Source organism: Polyodon spathula, chromosome 19 (genome assembly GCF_017654505.1).
Source record: "Polyodon spathula isolate WHYD16114869_AA chromosome 19, ASM1765450v1, whole genome shotgun sequence".
In the NCBI taxonomy this organism is placed as follows: Eukaryota; Metazoa; Chordata; class Actinopteri; order Acipenseriformes; family Polyodontidae; genus Polyodon; species Polyodon spathula.
In genome coordinates, this window is record NC_054552.1 from 31,510,237 (window position 1) to 31,527,844 (window position 17,608).

A 17,608-nucleotide genomic window follows, 5' to 3' on the forward strand; every position below is an offset into this window, starting at 1 on the left:
GACTGGCTGGAGACTGGCCCATTGCCTTCTATAGCAGGAGGAGCAGAATAAAGTAATAATAAGGGCAATTTAATGAACGCTAGGGCTAGACTACCCCCCCCCCTTCATTCCACCCCAAAGCCTTGTGGAAAATCCTCCACTAATTTGTAACACACCTCACGCCTTCTTAAGACGTTCAACACCCCTACCATCTGCTCCCCTTGGAACAGATAGCTTTAGTGAGATTTCCCAAAACAGCACAGTGAGCGTAACCGCTGGCACAGCGGATAGAGCACACTGTACAATGGCTAGCATGAGGGACCGGGGCAGAGTGACCAAAGCCTGCTGCTCCAAGGTGCTAGGAGATAAGAAAACCAACTGCTTTACTGTTTCACTTCTACATTACTGAACCTGAATATGCCTTTGAGTGCACTGAACTTCCTTAGCCAAGACTGCCACACTGGAGAATTATCTTGAGGCCAAACACAATATGAGAATAGTACACTCAATTGCAACACTGATTCACAGTCTTCAACTTCTACATCTTAACAGCAAATAAAAAGAAATAATAATAATAAACACATTATTATTGTTATTCCTGTAGTAACACACACACACACACAGGGTCACACACAGATAACTGATCCCTGAAGCTTGACTGCGCACAACAAAGTCCATTTTGCCTGTCTGTCTGTGAAAAAAAAAAAAAAAAAAAAAAAAAACTTCTGTGAATCTCAAACAAGCCCTCTGCACACAGTGATTAAGGTCTCTTTTTTTGCTACTTTTACAGCTAATAAAGTTCTCTTTCTCTCCCAGTTTGGTATTCATTTACTTGGCACATTTCCACGCACCATTGCCCATTTCACAGAACTATAGAGGGAAAAGTTTTTGGACAATTTAATCCCTCCAGGGGACTTTTAACCCTATTTCTCAGCTCCACTCCCCTCTTTCCCCCCCCCCCCCCTCTCTCTCTCTCTCTCTCTCTCTCTCTCTCGCCACGATGCGCTGCATGATTTATTTCTTCTTTTTATCTACTGTGATATCTTTCTCCCCCCCACAACCCCATCAGACGGCATGCGGCTTATGCAAATAATTTGCCTTTTATGCTCAATCCATGTCCCAGACCTCAAACTTGAATGAGACCTCAAGAAAAACACACACACACACACACCCCTCGGCTAAACTCTTTAGCACAATTACACCTCATTCACTCCTTACCAAGCAGGGCAAATCACACTGCGTTAGAAACCACAAGCATTATAAATGGTTTTCGCCGTTTAGTGTGAAGCAATTTTGTGTCTTTTTTTAGACACTATAGATATATCTGTAGAGATAAAAAATTATATATATATATATATATATATATATATATATATATATATATATATATATATATATATATATATACAGGAACTGTGAAATAATGGACTTTAATACACTTGTATGTAATTCACTGAAAAAAAGGAAAGCAACCTACAGCTTTTTCTTTCAATTCGCTTTAAGGTTCAACATAATACTCTGATGTAAGCTGTCAAGGGGAAAAAAAGGCAAAAAAAAATTAAAATGTACATAAGGAGTGAGGCAGGCAGAGCAGGCTAAGTGAGTGAGCCAGTCCGAGTCTGAAAGGACCCTGTCAGACACATTGTTCTTGCCTGAAAGTGTACTTTCTGTACTTGCGAGAGGGGGAGGGGAGGGGGGTCTGTTTGCTAAAGTCACAGTGAATGTGTCAGGGAGAGGGGTGAGTCTGCGACTGGCTGATGAATATAAAGCGCTCCCTGAGAGCTGACATTCCCAGGCTCCTGAGCAGTGTGCTGCATGCCTGTGCCTGCATGGGGAAACAGGCCTGCTCTTCACAGAGACTGTGACAGGCCGGCCTTTTCACCAACGCATTGCTGAGCCTCCCCTCTCCCCTCTCCCCTCTCCCCGGGCAACGGGATCAAGCAGGGGGGCAAGAGCAGGGATACACAAATAGACAATAAGAGTCAGGAGAGGAAAGACTTGAACCATGCAGAGATACATAGTCATCTGAGAGGAGCCACAGGCTGAAAGCACATGGCGAGTTTACTCAGTGAGTTGGGTAGCAAGACAGACAGTTATAAGGTCATATACAAGGAAAACGCATTTAAATTCACATTAATACACTGACCACACTACTCCAAACACAAGCCACCAAGTGGTCAAGTCTAAAAGTGTTACTGCATTCTGAGCTCATCAAAGCTGACCACAGGCTCAACCACAAGAAACGAACCAGCTCTGAGCAATTCAGTCAAACAAATAATTTCCACGAAAATCCACAAATACAGACACAACAACAGAAGCATTTGTAGCAAAGGATTTTTTTTTTTTTTTTGAGTCACCGGCTGTTTAAATAATGATTATTTGACATCATTATTATAAATAATTTACCATTTCCATAAACGGTATATAACGAGACATTACAAAACGAAAATGTCAAAACTGAACTTCAAAATAAATAAATAAAATGAACATGTACTGTGAAGCTACACACTGATAAAAGCTTTCAGTTTAAAGATGCCAGTAGCGGCTGTGTTATACTGTAGGGGGAGGGGCGGTTGCAGAACGCACACTCTGCCGCCCAGGAGAGCTCATCTCACCGGCACTCTGAGCCAGAACCAGGGCTGTGACAGGGAATTCCGATTCCCGGCTTTTCAGGCCCGCTCGTCCGGCAAAAAACGAAATGGAAGCTCCCCTGTCGCCGTTACAAAGCTGAGAACAACCCTTCTCGGCATAATCGCGTTTATCCCCCAGATTAAATAGAGATTCGCAGCTGAGGTATTCACATGGGGTAATGGAGGGGGTCTGAACAAGAGAAATACAATCTTCTTTAAGCAAACCCAAGAAAAGCAATTCTTCATTATCTCACTGCTGTTAAAAAGTGCGGTTCACTCGAGCACAGACCTAACGGGAGTTGGAGTTATAATGCTTTGGATTCTGCTTTGTTTGACATATGCAATATACCCTTATATGCATATTTTAAAAACAAAACCAAGTTGTGTTAATCATTCTCCTGGCTTGAATCCAACATCATTACATGCGGCATTTACTCGCAATACCCGAGGAGAACACGTTTACAGTAATACGTATTTCGTCAAACACAAAACAGAGATGCTAATTGTTGTTTTATCACACGCATATCTAAAACAGTCTGCAAGAGTTTTGTCACCTGAATTAATAAAAGTTGCATATCTTGAAGATAGTAGCCAACAGCCGTTTATCCACACTGATGTATGTATGCAATACATTTACTTTTAATGCAGAGTTGCTATAACTGCAGAGAAGTAAAATGCATATATATCGAAACCAATTGATTACAGAGTGTGCATTAGGTATTATGCTGTACAAAGCCATTGATCTGGGAGGGATTTTCTATAATGAATCCTAAAATGGAATTATAGTGCCATTTGTTATTATTGCACTGTTTGTCTGTATATGTAATTAAAAAAAATAATAACAACAACAGCAAAACAAACATCTTTTTTTATATAGTTGAGACTAGAGAGCAATACCGGTTCCATGTGTGTTAGAGATCCTGATATCAATATGAATTACAAAGCAGATCTCTTCATGTTGTAGCCTATTGTTTGGTGCTTTAACCTGGCAAGCTTCAATTCAAAGGGGTTTCCACAGCAGCATTCCAAAATGGAACAGACACAGCCTCCCAGTGTAAACCCTCTGCCCTTCATTCAGCAATCATAAACACAGCACTTTGTGTATCTGCTTTATGCAAGCGCCACTTTCTTTTTGCAATGAGATATAAAATATATATTTTTAATACTGGTCTCACATTTACTCCTAGGTTAAATAAGAGGGTGACGTGTACCAGATTCTTTTTGACCAAGCCCGAGGTAGGTCTAGTAACTTTATAGAATATACTGTCATATAGATAGATGGCTACCAGCAGTGTGTACCACAATACAGTACGCTAGCTGTATCAATGCTTTCGTTCTCATAGACACCCATGTCTGGAAATGGTGTGTGTGTGTGTGTGTGTGTGTGTGTGTGTATATATATATATATATATATATATATATATAATATATATATATATATATATATATATATATATATATATATATATATTTATCATATCCACATTTGTGGTGTTGGAATCCAATTGGATAAGATGCACCTTGCATAGAGAGTTATATTCTGTTTCTGAAATGACAGGAGCATTTGTAAATGATGGGTCCCTCTATTCTAATAAAGGCCTTAGGCACTGCGCTGATGCTGGTGGGAAGAGGAGCTGACTGCCAGTTTCCAGGTTTGACTCCTTATTTAATGACAATGTGCGCTACCGACCAATTGGCTTGTTTGTTTTTCCCTTCATGCAGTCTCAACCTTCCCTTACCTCGGCTCTGGTTTGCCCACGTCAGCTTACACAACAACTGCATGTCTGTCTGTCTGTCTGCCTGCCTGTCTATCTGCCTGCCTCTGTTGAAATCCCTGTATCTGTATGCATGTGTGTGTATATCTCTGTATGTGAATGTGCCTGTCTGTGTGTTAGGATTTTCTAGAAACCTACAGAGAATCTCTTCACATCTTTTGCTGATAAAATACCTTGTCATCGATACATAAGATAGCAAGGAAGGTGGAGGCAGAACCGTCATGTGTGTGTGCGTGTGTGTGAGTGCACTTGTGTTACCAGACAGAGCAAGGCTACCCAGAGTTCAGACTCACCGCTGTGCTATTACCATGCTGGACACAGTGCCTGCCACATGGCAACGCGGACAGACCCAGACAGTAAACCCCCTTTCAATCCCCTACAACACAGACACACGCGCGCACACACACAAACCCTATGAATAAATTAGCATCCCATCTCTGTACTGTAGGCACATGAATACATTAACGATCACTTTTCTCCTTTCCAAAACACGGTGGTGAAAACAAGGGCGTTTCTATTTTAAACATGGCGTCTGCTCTTTGTAAATGTCACCTGCCTCTCTCTCTCTGTCTCGATCTCTCTCTCTCGATCGCTCTCCCTCTCTCTCACACACACACACACACACTCTTCGTTCCTCTACTTTCTCTTTTGTTTCGTTATGAAATACTGTCGTCTGCCCTCCGTTTAAACTCTCTCTCTCTCTTGCTGTCCTATTTTCAAGGCGTAATATATTGTCATGGTGGTTTAATTAATTGCCAGCCCCACCGTTGTGCCAGAGCTGAATGAAAAACGGGCTCCACAACCTCCTTGTCTGCCAGGGTTGTTCACTCTCTTTTATTTATCTGATTCACCGAGCGAGTGTGAGTGAGCGTCGCAAACCTGTAGGGAAGTGACACTCACTCACACTCACATTATGACTGTGTATTTGTCAACTGATCTGTTTTGGCAGATCCAGTAATGACTTTAAAGGTACCAACTGGCTTCCCCAGGTTTCATATGGGCGTCCTTCCCTGACTGAAGCCCACTGTCTCTGGAATAAACAGGATGGGCTTCGTCAGAAACTGGGAGCAGTTATACGCTTGCACAGATAGCTCTGATACTGGAGGAGATTCAAACATGGAGATAGCCACCTAATACCACAGATAGAAACTGAGAACTGAGCAAGACAGAGCTGGTAGGAATATGCAAATTCAGAATTTATAACCCTGATCTGCTTCTCAGGGCAAGGTAAACTGGACCTTGGACCACCCAAAACTAGCATGTGCAGACTTATTACCTGGGGAAACTAGTTTATACAGTTGGTTTGATTTTTATCATTAATATTGTTTGGGTCAAACAGAAAGCATAGGTCCTATGTGGAATCCACCACCAACTCTCAATAAAGCACCTTTATGTTTACGTCAATATAATTCACTCACTAACCATGTTAACATTAATCTCTACCTCCTCAGACATGCATGAAGAAGAGGGCAAACTAATTCACATGGACACAGGGACACATACAGTACACACACACACACACACACACACACACACACACACACACACACACACACACACACAGAAAAACAAAGAGGTCCCTTGTCCCAAAGACACTTTCAGGGTTTTGACGTTAATTTAGGCATCTGGTCATGTCTAGTCTGGGAAGTTTTTTCCCACCCAGACTCCCCCCCCTCCTTTCAGCAGCAGCACCCCAGACAATGCTGAGAAAGGGGTTGCAGACCCTCGTCAAGTGCCCCCCTCACAATGCAGTCATTGTGGGAGGGAGAATGGGGAGCTGAATATTAATGTGAACACCATCAACTGTTTACTAACACAGGGGCTACAGCTGCACGCTTCACTCTCAAAGTGGCAGCTTGCATTTTGCTTTCTTATTTTTTTTGTGTGTGTGTTTCTCATTGCTGTTGAATGCCAGGGGCAAAAAACAACATGTACTCAAGGCCAGAGTGTGTTTGAATCTGTGTGCGTGTGTGTGTGTGTGTGGAGAGAGAGAGAATGTGTCTGTGTGAGGATATGGAATGGGAAGCAACCATACTCAGTGGTTAAAACAGCTTAGTCTCAGTGACATTGAAAAACCACAAATGAAGTTACTCAGATCTGGCATCAGCTGTAAACATAAACCCCCTATATATGTACAAAACTGTTCCAACCCGTTGTCATAGCAATGCATTTTATTGTACAATCTGACACAGTTACTGTGACCTGCAGAGAATTACCTAAAACTAGCATTCTTAAAGTGAATGAGTCAATAATGCATAAGTATTGAATTAAGACCCCAAACCTCTATATTTATAATACTGAAGGCATGGGAAGGTTACACCTAACATTTTAAACCCGAAGAGCCTGAAAATGAAAGGCAGTGTGCTGTAAGGCTAACAGTCCCATCAAGGGGGCGGGCAGAGCTGCATCATGTGCTTTCACTGCATCATCAGTACAGCACACAGTCGAGTATGTGGAAGTCTATTTACCGGATTGTAATAAAACACATTTTTGATGGACGGTAAGTTGGTTTTGCAGGCTACAAAGGTTCATACCTGGCAGTGGTGTCGTTTTAAAGCTGACAAAACTGGGCGCTCTTCAGTCCTGCAATGCACCCTTGTAATTTCAGGGTATGGGTCAGTTATTCAGCATTCAGCTATCCAGACACAGTGCTGTACTCAGTTGCAGGCTTACAGCACAGTGCCTTTTAGCCCTGCATTGCACTGTAGATTGGTCAAACTCACTACTGGCATCATGCCAGTAGTAGCCTTGCCTAAAGAACAGGTCAGTACCGATGATGGATTTCTTATTTCAAGGTCCAGTGTTTCTTTCTGTGAGGGTATTGATAGCTGCATATCTTCAGCATGTATCTCAGAGTTTCAGTTAATCTAATTTCTCTGCAGCACTTTTTGGTTGCAATAATAAATAAATAATTAATTGCTTAGACGATCTTGGATCAAATAAATAAATAATAATAGTAATGATAAGGGGTTGTTTAAAAGAGCATTTAAAACCTTTGCTAGCTGACAGTTTCCAGTGGGAATTACAGCTTTGAAGCTCTACTGAACATCTTCCCCCACAGGCTTTTAATACCTTAAGTGAAAAGTTTTTGTAGTTTGCGTGGTCTAGTATTGGTTCCAGTGCATAGTGTAAGAGCCAGGGGATACTGGTTATGAATCCTGGCTTGGCAAAACACATCTGCAGTGGTAATTACCTTTACCTTGTTAGTAATAGTAGTATTGATTCACAAATGTGAGACTAGGGGTAGGTAGTACTAGAACTTAAGACATAATTCCAAAAAGTAATAATAATAATAATAATAATAATAATAATAATAATAATAATAATAATAATAATACGTGATTGTCCTGTACACTTTATTCATCCAGATGATTTTAAAATATGCACCTGTATGATAAGGGCATCTGTTAAGAAATAAATTATAATTTTAAGACAAAAACTTGTATCATTGATGCACCTGCGGGGAGAGCACGTGCCACTGACTCGCTCTATTTTGAGGAGAAAAATTAAAATTTAACAGATTTAAACAGTAGGTTTCTTTCCTATTCATTTTATAATGATACTTTATTACTTCTAAGGAAATACATTTTTCGATTTGTTCGTGGCTTGTTTAACAATCTGTTAAAAAAACAAAAAAACAAAATAAGAACCGAATTAATAGTTGAATGTTACGTTATTTTCTTATAGTGCCTTAGACTGTAAAACTTAACACGAATCTGAATGACAAAATAATTAAGAACGCTTCAAGACAGCGTGTTGTGGTCTGATTATAAAGTGTTATTAATCTGGTTTACTGAAGTGAATGATAATCAAATGTTAACTTTAAAAGAAAGATATACAACAACAAAAAAAATATGAATACATATTAAATGGGCCATATTCGGTTTTGCATTCTTCATTGTTGACAATAAAAGTTATAATTCTAATAATAATAATAATAATAATAATAATAATAATAATAATAATAATTATTATTATTAGTAGTAGTAGTAGTATGTACAGTGTAACTCAAATATATTGTTCTATCTTCATGTAATCTTTTTTTTTTAAAACATCGGTTGACATTTAACGAGGCCTTACTCAGTTGTGTCTCTAGGCGACGCGCCTGCGCAGATCCCGTCCATGTCCAGACCGACATCATTCTCTTTCTTTCACTTGCTCGCCTGGATCTCGAGCATCGCGGAAACCAGCCCCCTTAAGTACAGCAAGGCGTTCAAATTAAAGACACTGCTGAGCCTGTTAAAGGCACATTAACCAATATAAATGCGCTTGCCCATGTTATAAACAGGCAGTCGAACAATATCAATATATACTCATTATCTGGCTATAGATTTTGCATTGCTCCTAAATGCTTAGCCAATTCTTAATAGACCGTATATACTTAAATATTTAGCCAGGTATTATTATTATTATTATTATTATTATTATTATTATTATTATTATTATTATTATTATTATTATCTGCAGATGGTAGTCGGGTATAAATGGTGGAGAAACGCGATTTACCTTAACCATGATTAAGATTCCTTACATCAGTCTAATTTACATGCTCTTCGATTCATTGAAGCTCAGGTATGATAGTTTTAATTCCCCTTTCTGCTGTACACGGCAGACTCCCCAAGCTTCCCTTATTACAAAAGACAGTTATAATGTTGTTGCAATACATCACATGTCTGCACTGGTCGATGTATCCCTTTCACCCCGATAACATTCACATTTCTAAAGGTATTCGCCATATAAAGAGCTCTTTGCTGTTTTATTTATTCTGTTGCTCACTTGTGTGTGTTGGTACACGGTAATGAACAGTAAAATCTGAGCTCTTTTTTACACTATTCACACGTTGAAAGAACAATCACGTGTTGAACGAGAAATATTGAGGTAGTGGAAATAGGGGGTTCTGTCTATCGAGCTACCCGGGTATCTATGTAGCCATTTGCTGTATATAGATCCATTGTTATTTCGTTGAACATGTTTGTTTACACGTGCTCTTTCTTTTTAGGTAGTTATTTTAAAACAGAATACACGAGTAATTAAAATTCTAGGCGTATTTGTGTATGCCACCACGGCCCAGGCGGATAGAAGCGGTCGGGTTGCGTGAGCGTGGCGAAGCAGGCGGCGAGGTGCCCGATGCCAACTCGCTGAGAAGGCGCTGCTGTGTCTTTAACTGTCGGCACTGCCCTCTCTGCTCGTTTCAATGCAATTATGTTAATGAGAACAGCTCGTCTGGGCTTTTTTTCATTAACAGCAGCAGTAGACGAAGCTTTATTGTCTCCAATGTATATGCTCTTATAAACTCTGCGAGTACCGGCACCAGCGTTTTATTTATTTATTTAAATACATTCATTTTTTTTAATTCTGTTTCTGGGGTGTGAAAAAAAGAAACAAACAGCGCAAATGACTCTCCTGTATTGAATAAATCACATAACAGGTTTTCCGTTTTCATTAAAAGGGGGAAGTCCGTATTTAATATCGAACACTGTTTCCTTCATGTTGTATGGGGCATCGAAATCTAAATAGACCGAAATGGTTCTTCCTACGGTAAGTATGTGTTTGTTTTTAATTTGGCATATTTACAAAGAGATGTGTAGAATCGAGCATTTCTGTATTTCGCAAGATATTAGTTGGGTGTTTGAATGATTCAGCGACTGACTGACTGTGAACCAAATAAAGGTACGTTATTCCTACCAGAACGAAACTGCATCAGAATTATTGCAGCGAAGCCCTGCTGTTAAATTGTGTGTGATGCAAATATAATTAACCACTGCATTCTATAAGCTTAACATCACCGAACACAGGATCTTTCTTAGGGTATGCAGAAAGAAAAATAAATGTATCTATCTATACTTATCTCTATCTGTTATACATTAACATTAAATAATGTTTGTCTTAATTAAGCACAATTGCTAATAACTATTTGGACAACCAATTAACTATCATCTCCACTGCATCTTTTTTTTTTTTTTAATGTGGTCCAGATATATTTTTTCTACACCTAATCCAATTGTCATCATTGGCAGTTTCTATAGAAACTGCTGGCAACACTTTGCATTTAATCAGCAACCCTTTCACAGTGCCTAATTTGTGAGTGTGTACATGGCAAGGGTCTGTCATTTATAACTCGTACTGCTGCAAGCCTGACTGACCTGTCGAGTGACCAAGCAGTGTTTAAGAGTAGATGACAATAAACCTGACTCTTTAAAACATGGCAGAATGCATTTAACAGACAACAGAAAGTTCTATTTTATATGACTCAAAATACATCCAGGAACCAAATGTATAACCTATATAATTAATAAAATATTGTTAATTTAATGAATGTCTTCAAGTGTAGAATATTCTGCATACAGAAATAGCTCAGAATGTACCCACAAACTCGTTCTGTTTGTTATTGTGCCAGGTGAACCGCATATAAGTACATCAATGCTTTTGTGCATTGATGTCATTTACAGTATTTTTTTTTTTTGGAGGGGGGTCTATTATAATGTCATATTAGATTAAATATTAATGTTGTCCTTTCTCATTTTTTTTTTTTTTACTAATTAATTAATTATTTATTTATTTTTACAAAAGCTCTGCAGATAGACATACAAAGGAATCGCTCCTGTATTCCTATCTTTGACGTGGAACCCGTGCAGAGTTTTTTTTTTTTTTGGCACAAATTAAATCCAGTCCATTCATAATTAGGGTTGAGGGTTTAGGAGAACATGCAAAGCAAAAAAAAAAAAAAGGGGGGTGGTTGTATTCTTTTATGCTGAATACAACCTGTCAGCTAATATGCATTCTATTAATTACATTAAACAGCATTCTTTGTGGCTAGCAGATATATAGATTGATGGCTACTTTATACGGACAGTAATTTTTCTATCTATTTGTGTCTGTAGGACTATATTAATTCTTTATTGCAAAAATGCATATTACAATGAAACTGAAGTATTCTGAGTTGTGCTTACTATTAGTGATAGTAAATAATGCTAGTAGTGTGGTTTAAGAGACATTGTGGGCTGTAAAGAGAGCCTGTTTTTACTGTGTTTCTGTATTAATCCCTTTTGGGACCATTACTTATATACTATCGACACACCCTGTATTTAAAGTACCTGAGGCAGAGGTCAGTTTGTTCATGAAAGGTAGATATAAGACAGAAATTTAGAAAAATAAGTGTACTGTGCTGGGTTTACTGTTCTTTCTACATAGCTGAAGAAGAGCTTTTGTCTGAAATGTCCTGGAATGATTTTTTAATCATTTAAACCTTTTGTGTACATGCAAAAAAAAAAAAAAAAAAAAAACAACTTTTCATATATATATATATATATGTGTGTGTGTGTGTATTTAAAACCATGTATGGTATTTCAAACACTTAAAAATAATTTTTTTAAATAAATAAAACTGACATTCGCACATGTAATATGTATTTTAATATGAGCTTATTACACAGCTGTGACTGTGCTGTGTTCTTGGGCATGATGTAGTCGACTCGCACTGCCCTGTCAGTTAACATGTACTCTTAACTGCATTACAGTTGTTTGCTGTAATTTGCTTCCAAGTACTTCATTTGAAGAATTGTGATGTTAAAAATAAAAAATTTTAAATAATTAACATTTATTAAAATATATATATATATATATATATATATATATATATATATTATATATATATATATAATATATATATATTAATTAAATGTAATATGTCGTAAATACATAGGGTTTGAAGAAATTATATACATTATGCACCTTTCTATATATTTTTTAATGAAATTATAGCTCAGCCTAGTATTCTACCTACACAGGATAGATTAATTTAAAAAAAAAAAAAACATCTCTATTCTTCAAAAACTGCTTTTCCATCATGATATTTGCCATTACTGATGCAGTAATTTATTAGTAATGGAAATATACATATTCTAGCAACACCATATTATTTAAGAAGAGAAATCCGTAAATGTCTGTGTGCGAATGTGTGTAATATTGTTTTAAAACATATTCATAAGAAACAAACTATCAGATTTTAAACATGTACTTGGACTGCATTATTTAATGCACTCAATAAATTTCAATTATTGTGTGTGTGTGTGTGTGTGTGTGTGTATATATATATATATATATATATATATATATATATATATATATATATATATAATATATATATATATGTATATATATATATATATATTTATATGTGTGTGTGTATATATATATATATATATATATATATATATATATATATATATATATATATATACACATGTAGAGAGAGAGAGAGACAGGGCAGGAATATAGCACAATTAAAATATAAATACAATTATAAATAACTAGCTAATATCTCAGTTACAGAGACTTCCAGCTGTTTTCACAACAAACTATATAGATGTATTTTGCACATCCATTTTGTATGGAAAATAAAACAAAGCTTTGTCATCTGACAAGATTTGATTGTGTGCCAGCAAAAAAAAATAAAATCTGTAATGACTTGAAATGTGTCATCTGGGATTTGCATAAAGTAGAAGTGTGTGTGTGACGGAAAGAGATGACGTTTGGGGGTTGTAGTTCACTCATAGAAAATGAAGCGATCATAAAAAAGGGGGAAAGGAAACATAACGAATTAGAAAAAGCTGTTAATTGATTTAAAAACTCTGTCAAAGGGAAGATAGGAGGAAAAGAGGGGGGTGAGAGAGAGAGAGAGAAATAGAAGGGAGGTGGCAGCTCCGTACTTCTGCCTGTGCCAGTTCATTTATTTCACATCCCCCCCCACCCTCTCCAGTAATTAGCAAGATAAAATAGACAAGAGAGAAAGAGAGAGGGGGGTTGGTAGATTGATATAGAGAAAGAGAGAGAGCGAGAGAGAAAGCCCATTGCGGAATTAAGGCAACCTACCTTGTGCCAACGCAGCCATTTTAGGAGCAGCAGTGAGGATTTCTTTACAAGATGGCCTCCTCAGCACACCCACACAAACAGGAGTCCTCCGGCACACAAAATGGCATCTGGCAGGGCGGATGACTGCAGCGGCTTTTTCCCGGTTGGCATCAGTGGGAGCGTTTCTCTTTCTCTCCGATTCTCAGGGGGCACAGATGGCACTAGAGTCTCCGGAGGGAGGTTAGGGGGAAAGGGGCAGTGTTGGGAGCGGGGAGGTTGGCATTTAAAATTATAATATTTTTTTTTTCCTTTCTCCATCAAGGCACTGTTGGGAATAGCTGGCAGACTCTGTTGGGGGGACAACAAGAAAACAAGGAAAAAATAAATACAAAAACAGGCCCATTATCATCCAGTTAGTGCCATGGCAACATAAAATGATAATCGCTTTTCCTTTAGTCCAAATGAACAGTGATTCCGTGGTATGCCGCATGAATTTATGCCACTGCCTGCTGCTCAGTGTGCAGCTGAGTTTCAGTGCATTTCTTTTAATTCAAAACTAAATGGACTGTGTGGCATTAACATCGGCTGGCACGTGTGTGTGTAATAAAGCGTGCACAATTGAGGGTGCATCACTGTGTGCATTTAGAGTAAGAAAAGAAAAAGGAAACCTCACAGATTTTGGAGTTAGGTCTTCTCCACAATACAGGTACTAATTGGGAATGCTTGGAAAGGGAACACGAGCACTTTGGAGTGTTGATGTTGATGTATGTTTTAGCGTTTGTGTTGTACAAGTGTGTGCGTTTTGACTGTGTGATTTCACCTGAATGGAAATCTAAACCATGTTTCTGCTGCATAGGCCAGGCACGCAGAAGCAGCCCCCACCCTACACCAGCCCCCCACCCTCTGAGAATAAAGACTCAGTGTTTGTTTGCAGCAAGGTGCTGTGCTGAAGCTGGAACTAGAAAAGATATTTCCCTAACTGAGAAATACATCCGTAACTGGCCTTGGGAACCAAAGGTAGCTTGTGCGTTATAATGAGGTGCAGATCGTTAATTGGATTTCTGTAGTTTGGGGATTGGGGGTGGGGATAGCCTATTGATAAACGGTGGGGGCAGGACTCTATTAAAGCACATACCCACACATTAGAAATTTGTTTATAAATGTGTCATTTCTTAATTCGAGGGGTGTACTGTAGCCATTCATCCTGTGTGCCTTAGAATGAGAGAATAATATATGTGTCATATCTGCAGTGAAGGAGTAGGCAGCCTTAGTAAGAATGCAGAGGTTTATACTGTAGGTAGGACCACAATAGAGGGACTTGTCATTTTGGAAGTCCAATAACTGGTATCAGTTAGATGGCAATTAATCCAGAGACGGAATAGAAAATAACTTGCAAGGATCACTATCACTCCATTTACCTAATTGAACAAATAACAATAATGCATTGTTACATCTCAGTATTGCAATCTGCAGTGCTTCCTGAATATATGTAGGAGGATAATATCAAAGACTGCATCACGAAACAAGCTTACAGCCTGAGGTGGGGAAAACATTTCAAAAGACTAAATGCAACAACAACAAAAAAAGAATCGAAATCAGACGGATTGTGAAGACAGACAGGATGGAGTTCTGTGAGCAGACGAGTTCTGAACAGAAAACTTGCTGAGGCAGATAAGCATTTTTTGCTGCTCTTTTTTTTTTTGTTTGTTTGTTTTTGTTATACAAGTACAAAGACAAGAGACAGACTCTGAACCTGCCTGTGTTGGGGAAGCAAGCTGAGATCTGGGTCACGTCTGACACAACCATGCAGGGAAAAAGCAGAGAGGATCCGGTATACTTCTTAACGTTCTTAATAGAAGCCCAGTCCCCACAGGAGCCAGGCTGCTGTTTCAAACTGGGGCAGACAGAACTTCACCCATACCAGACTCTAAAATAACAACTGGCTAACATTACAATTAGGGGTGGTGGCTTTAGTAACATAACCCAGTGCATAACATGTTGTAATGTTTGTTTGTGTGTACATTTAAAGATCAGATTTGAGACCTTGAAACCTGCATTGTTAGCAACGTTTTGTTTTATTTCTGTGGAATCGCCTACTAGTACAATTACACAACTTTAAAAAAAGCTGCAGATTTAATGAAAACCATGTTGCTTCTTGATAAAAAAAAAAAAAATGTCCCTATACTTGAAAAAGCAGTGTTATGCTTGGGGTAGGTGGAGAGTTAATGGTGTACCCCCATTACAATGGTGAGTAGATCTTTTGGTATGGAGTTTTCCTTTCAGCCCTGGAGCCCCCCTGGTATGACACTGATACAGGCTGGCGGGCAGGCTGCTGTGCACCAGGGGAGCACAGGGTTTAGAACTTAGCCATGATAGGTTTACTCACACTGATAATGACCTGAATGCTAATTGCCGTATTCAGCGATTGTATTTTCCTTTTATATTTGTACCATGTTACTGCTCTACACAGCTAGGATTTAGCAACTCCCATTCCCAGCACGGGCTGGAACACAGCCTGCATCTCTAATAGCACTGCGGGCGTGCCGCCCCCCTCTCCCCAGTACAGGAGCTGTGGGACCCCGAGGATAACTCGGATCCCCTATGACAGTGCCTCAGGAAACACCTTTTAGAACTGGACTCCTTTCACACAGCTTTCTGCTTTTTAGAGATGGTTACACTACACCAGACATCATCCTCAAAGCTCTTTACTGCAACTCTTCACCGAATAAAGTGACCAAAAATAGACATTCACTTGTAAGTTGTCTTAAGTTAAGAATATATTTATTTTTTCATTTTGGACTTAAGTGGTTTTCAACCTGTTAGAGTCGAAGAATGTGAAGCAGCCCTCTATTGGCTTGTGTCCTGTTTCAGAATGTCAGTGTTCTGATATCACTGTCCTCCCAGTGGTGTTAAAAACACGGCAAATCGGAGGACTTCCAATAGTGCATTGTGAAGTCAAGGTCGTCTCTGTCTTTGCTGCATGTTGAAATTGCCTCCAGTCATCACTACACCTACTGGACTTCTAGAGAGGTGGCAGTGTGTGCATGTCTCTGCTTGCTTACCTTGCTTTACACTGACATCCTCCACAATGCTGTGGTTCCAGGGCAGCCTTCAAAATCAGGCCATTCCTGTGCAACATAAAAAAAAAAAAAACAGAGATGTACTTTCTAACATTGTTACATGTCATACTTGTGTAAGATATGTGTTAAGTCAGTTATTACATAAATGCATAATTTTTTTTGATCAGTTATTACTTTTGATTGCGTGGAATTTACTTTACACAAGCCTACATTTTAGGGCTAATAATATCATGCATTGTGAATTCTGATTGCAAAGGACCTTGGTATATGCATGTTGTGTTCTTGGTAAATAGGTACAACCATAAGAAACTAGGTAAAAACTAAAAAACATTTTAGATAATGCCTCTGTATGCAGTCATCAACTTAATAACTCACATGGCATGAAGACACATTTGGAGTACTGTAGCCTATGAACTGGGGTTCCCTCTACAGTACTACATAATGCAATGTTACTGCTTGTGTGATCTACCTCTTCAGCTACTCCAGTCAGTGGAATGTCACAGAAAGCATCAAACAGTGTGTAGGGGAACAGTAAGCCTGTGGTAGAAATACCATTGGGCTATACACAGAGAGCATGTGTGAGTGCGCGTGCGCCTGTGCGTGTGCATGTGTGTGCGCGGGGGGATGTTCATATCAGGCCAGCAGCCTGGGAAACACTGCAGCTGCCCAAGCTGACCCTGCTTCTCTCAGCTGATACATAGACTCAAGTTCAAGGTCAAGTTTATGTTTTATTTTTTTATTTTTTTTGCGCAGGAAAAGAGATGCATCAGTGAGACAATGGGACAGATTTGCTATATTTGAAACTGATTTTTCTATAAATTCAGCATGAAGCCTCTCATTGCTTCCTAGATGCTAACAGTGGTACTGTCCACTGAAGAAAGGCTTAGTAAATCCTACTGAGTGTCCGAGTTGAGTGTGATGGAGAATCTGCAGCAGTTTCCATCAGGGATTAACCTGATTGCCGTTTTTACATTAGAAAGGATCGCTTAGAATGGTTTATTTTGTTTTTTAAACCCTGCCACCACCCCAAAAAAATACATTTCTGACCCCCAAAGCTACTACAAAATTGCTTCTTTATTTAGCGTGACTGGAAAGAAGCATCTGGTCTGAGGGCTCAGTGCTGCAGTAAAGCCCTGATCTGCGTGGGGCTGCATGGCAGGAGTGGGAGCCTAGCCGGGTTGCTGGAGCAGCCAGCTCCGAGACACTATGGCACTATTCATACCGGCCCGCTGCCAGCAGGCTCTCCTATTTGTATTCAGGACAGCAGCACACACAAAGTGTGGGACAGCCAGCGC

The 17,608-nt window shown here is 39.1% G+C and overlaps 1 long non-coding RNA gene across 3 annotated transcripts in view; it reads right to left on the reverse strand.

The window, feature by feature from the left end:
- LOC121294857 overlaps window positions 1–17,608 on the reverse strand; it is a 38,023-nt gene that overhangs the window by 4,393 nt on the left and 16,022 nt on the right. For 2 of the 3 annotated variants that reach the window (XR_005946832.1, XR_005946831.1), the window contains exons 3-4: window positions 16,296–16,361; window positions 13,255–13,581 (exon numbers count right to left, since the gene is read on the reverse strand). This is a non-coding gene — a long non-coding RNA (uncharacterized LOC121294857). Of the gene's footprint in view, window positions 1–8,464; window positions 8,579–13,254; window positions 13,582–16,295; window positions 16,362–17,608 lie in introns of all 3 variants that reach the window. The other variant, XR_005946833.1, reaches the window with a different exon arrangement.